General features: G+C 46.3%; 1 pseudogene across 1 annotated transcript; it reads left to right on the forward strand.

Moving 5' to 3' along the window:
• The first annotated feature begins 2506 nt into the window (after positions 1–2506).
• Positions 2507–4435, forward strand: LOC144123631 (iris pseudogene; annotated as a pseudogene). Its single transcript, XR_013313126.1, has 2 exons — positions 2507–2573; positions 3166–4435. The product of XR_013313126.1 is annotated as an iris pseudogene (transcript).
• The last annotated feature ends 252 nt before the right edge of the window (positions 4436–4687 follow it).

A 4687-nucleotide genomic window follows, 5' to 3' on the forward strand; every position in this document is an offset into this window, starting at 1 on the left:
GGCCAGCTCGCGCGCGCATTCCGCGCTCTCGTGGTTCTAGTAGAACGACGACGATGAATGGGCGGTGTCAATATTAACAGGCATGATTTGTTGTCTGGGAAATGCCTCCGTATATACTGGCGTGATCGCGCTAAATCTGCACTACCTGCTGAACTCTCGAAAGCCGCACGTGTTTCGTGATGGCGTAGACTGCGTTGGTGGGTTTCGAAAGCGAAGTCCCTTGATGCGATGCTGAGGACGAATTGCTTGAGCTTCATGATGTCAGCGTTGAATTCCGTTGAAAGGGTGATTTGTTTTCCTAGGAGGCACTTCGAGGTGTTTGTCGAGGTCTTGTTATGACGACGCGCCCCACCTGACATGGGCCAACGCGGGTGCTAATTGAGGCGTTCCGCATAAAAAAAAACGGGGAGGGGGGTCTGATTGTGTCAGTAGCTCTTTGGTGAAGCTGTACTCTCACGAGCATAAGTTTTTAGATAGGCTTATCTGACGAAGGTACGTGATCGACCGCCTCTTTGGCATGTGCGCGTGAACGCAGTCTTTGGCATGTGCGCAGTTTCCGTACATGTAATCAGTGTATAAAACGCCTGTTTCTTCTGCTAACAAAAATTAATTGTGAGTGTCTTCTGTTCTGTTCTCGTCCCTTCTTATGATTTTCGCGCTAAAATTATTCCTTTTCCACAAAAAAAAAACTTGTCTTACCTCTGAAAAAGCCTAATAAAATTCTTGCCAGGCATTTCATTGGCCAATATTAAACGTGCTTATTTTCGCTTGAATATGTCAAGCACGTCACCAGATGTTTGATGAAAATCTGCACTGGCACTGTCAATGATTTTAAAAAAGTCGTCTACAAATCTAAGAAATTTGACTACCCTTGTTCCTTTGAGGCAAACATCTTCCTGTCATGCATGGCTAAAAACAAGTCGATAAGGACACGGGGAATACAAGACCAAATGCATAATTTGCTCAGATGAAAAAGACAGACTATAGCGGACATCAGAATTCGGAGTTAGAGCAAAATATGCTGCGTCGTATGTCCATCATCATCATCGTCGCCGTCAGCCTGCCTACGCCCACTGCAGAGCAAAGGCCTCTCCCATGCCTCTTCAATTAACCCTGTACTGTGCCAGCTGAGGTCACCGTATCCCCGAAAACCTCTATCTCGACCGCCCACGCAACTTTCTGCCACCCCTGCTACGCTTATCTTGGAGTCCATTCCTTTACTCTTAAAGACCAGCTGTCATCTTGCCTTCGCATCACATGCCCTGCCCAAGCCCATTTCTTCCTTTTGATTTCGACTAGCATGTCATTAGCCAGCGTTTGTCCCCTCACCCACTGTTCCCGCTTCTGGTCTATTAACGTTACACCTATCATTTTTTTTCGCATCTCACTGCGTTTTCCATAACTTAAGCTAAACCCTTTTCGTTAGCACGGCTTTAACTGAGGAATCGTAACTTCATCAACTATTCAAGGACTTTACCATGGCCGCAGAGTAACCTGAAGGTAATGTTGCTTTTGGTAAAAAGGCAGACCGGCTTTTACTTTCTTTTTTATTACGGTGTTTTTTTACCTCAAGCATAGAAAGAAAATGGCTAAATATATAAAAACAGGCTTCAGATCCAATGAATACCATTGTTCCGGCATCCAAGCAGCATGGGAGTGTCTAAATTGACTCTTCTAGCTAAGCGCACAGCGCATGTAGTTCCAGAGATATGCTTTCTGGGAAGCCAGAAACTGTAGACCACTCCATTTGCAGACATGAATTTCTCCTGTTATCACTTCTCATTTCGCTCGATAAGAACTTGCTGCACGTGGAGTCACCAAACACGAAAAGCATGCGAGCTCTCACACGTCGTGTCGTGTTGTAGAGATAAAAAAGTACAAAGAGTTTACTGGGCTCGTCAAGAGTGCGCACTCCCCCCATCGGTCAGACACAAGTGACAGACAAGTCAAATCTACGCGTGCTCCAGCTATGTTCAGCACCGCAAACTTACCGAGAGCATTTGTCTCGGCTACAGCGACCAACGCTTCGCGGCGCTGTCGTCAGTTCAAGTCACGATGTCGAGCGTTCCTATTAAGCGGGCCTATTTAGGTGGTGCATCACGAATCGAAACGAACCCCGAAGTTATGCCGGGCTCCCGGTGGAATCGGTTGCTGGTTTGTAGTTGCCTGCGCTGCAGAAGCGTGCGACGCATAACAATGGTCATGGCAGAAAAGAAAGACTACTTAAAATACTTATAAACGATGTTAACGGATGGTTACAGATACCTCAAAAACGCACAACGCGTGACTGTTTTAAGTTCTCGTGTTTTCGACGTATCAAAATGAGTGCAGATATGTCCTCTTCTTATGAATATTATACGCAGCTACCCCAGCATTCATTTTGTTTTCGTGCAAGAAAAGATTTAACTGAAAAACTCTCTGCGCACCCCAATTCTTGGCCAATCCGCCTGTGTGGGCATGTGCCATTATGTGAGGGTAACAATAACAACAACAACGAAGACGACGACGGTGGCCAGGTGGCAACGGAGGGGCCGGGGCCGATGGCGGCAGCCGCGAGAACAACCAAATTCGAGGTCAGTGATCTTACGCAGCCATTCCACATCACCCCCCCCTCTGACAAGATTCACGTGCTAGCGACCATCCAGTAATTCTTAACACTGGCTACTTTGTACCAGATACGAAAGACGTATCTGACATTATTACTCAAGATCCGCGGTTTTAAATGAACCTCATTTTATATAACCAGCAGTGTTGTCGGCGACGTTTATGATCTTCGATGCGGTAGAGTAAAGACCAGGAACATGAAAAACGCTATGCACCATCGAATATTATGTATTTCCACGAGGTGTCAGAAATTTTGTGCCAACAAGACTCCTCATTTTTATGACCATAGGACCATATTTCATCTCTTTAAAGCACATGTGGTACTGTCGACTAGTTGTATTATAAGGCTACTCATTTCCAGAAAAACGTGCCTAGGTGGGACAGAAATATGCAAACTGTAGCCTTGATGCTACTAGAATATTTATGATAGCTACAAGGCTGCATTAACTATTCTTGCATGCCTTGCGCTTTGCGGTCAAGTGGGTTATTCATGATTATTAAATGACCAAGAAGCAGTGATCTGGCTAGCTCAACGTGAATTGCCTTTTTTCTTATTTTCAGAATTGGTAGACAAGCTATGGACGACTGTCTGCTTCATTTTTCTCTGAATCTGTACAAACAGCTCCGGCTTCACAGCACGCAAAATGAGAATATCTTATGTTCCCCCCTCATCATCGGCTGTGCCATTTCTATGCTTCTGGCTGGTGCGCGAGGCAACACTGCAAAAGAAATATTTGCGTTGTTCGGCCGGAAAGCGAACGCGGAGAGAATATGTGATTATTATTCAAAATTCCTCGCCCACTTAGCGACTCACGCTCCCGCGGTTACCCTTCAAGTGGTGAATGGGCTGTACTGTGACCAAACGTTTCCAGTCCAAGCCAGTTACCGGTCGTTTCTGGACAGTTGTTTCGGAACTACGATGAAGTCTGTGGACTTCAAGAACAACCACGAAGCGGCTCGAGGGGAAGCTAACTCCTCGGTCTTGCAGCATACCTCCTCCAAAATCAAAGACTTGCTTCCATCCGCAAGCGTCAGCAGCGAAACATCCTTGATCGTGCTCAATGCTGTCTACATTAAGGGCTACTGGCAACACCCCTTCCAGTGGAGGTACACGAGAGCTCAAGAGTTTCATCTGGACTCCGAGCACAGTGTTCTGGTAGACATGCTTTTCCAGGACCGCGGCTACCGAGTAGGACGTTCAGAGCTGTTAAGAGCTAGAGCCCTGGAGATGCCTTACCGAGGCCACCGAGCCTCCGTGGTCATCCTCCTTCCAAACGACATCGATGGACTACCTTACCTGCAAAACGCACTCACTACCACCAGTCTATGCGCGATACTGTCCAGCCTCCAGATGGTCATGAACGTAGAACTAAGCATTCCCAAGTTCAAGCTTGATGAGGGCCTTCTTCTGAAGGATACCCTCAAAGTTCTTGGGGTCAAGGATCTGTTCACTCCCGGTGACGCGGACCTCTCGGGAATCTTCGAAGCCGGCCGACCGGCGGTCTCCGACGTGGTTCACAAGACGTTCTTAAAAATCGACGAGGGAGGCACAGATGCATCGTCAGCGACAGCGATGACGTCGCTGGCCTGTAGTGCTACGATGCCTCTCCACGTCACTCGCTTTGTCGTCGACCATCCGTTCATGTTTATTATTAAGAGTAACGAACCAGATACGGTACTCTTCATGGGTTCCGTGCGGAACCCGTGAGCCAGTTACATTTGCAAGCTTTTGCAAAATTTCGCAAACGCAGAAAGAGATTAATTTTGGTCCACTTCAATGGCATGCTCTGATGGGTGAAAACGTTTACCACCCACTAAATTCTTGGTTACGGCAAAAGTGATTAAAGTAAGAACTGGCTTTTTGACTGTGCCCCAGCATCAATAACGTTGAAATAAAGATCTGTTTTGATTTGAAGTTAGTGGCACAACGGTTTATTTAAACCATGCTTAATATATTTATTTATTTTGAAAGGTGGAAAAAGGCACTATGGTAACGGCCCTATTTTTTAGCGTAAATTTCGGAACCCTACAGCTTTATGCTAGAACACCACGTATCCTACACGAAATGTAGTTCATAGAAAGT

Source organism: Amblyomma americanum, chromosome 3 (assembly GCF_052857255.1).
Source record: "Amblyomma americanum isolate KBUSLIRL-KWMA chromosome 3, ASM5285725v1, whole genome shotgun sequence".
In the NCBI taxonomy this organism is placed as follows: domain Eukaryota; kingdom Metazoa; phylum Arthropoda; class Arachnida; order Ixodida; family Ixodidae; genus Amblyomma; species Amblyomma americanum.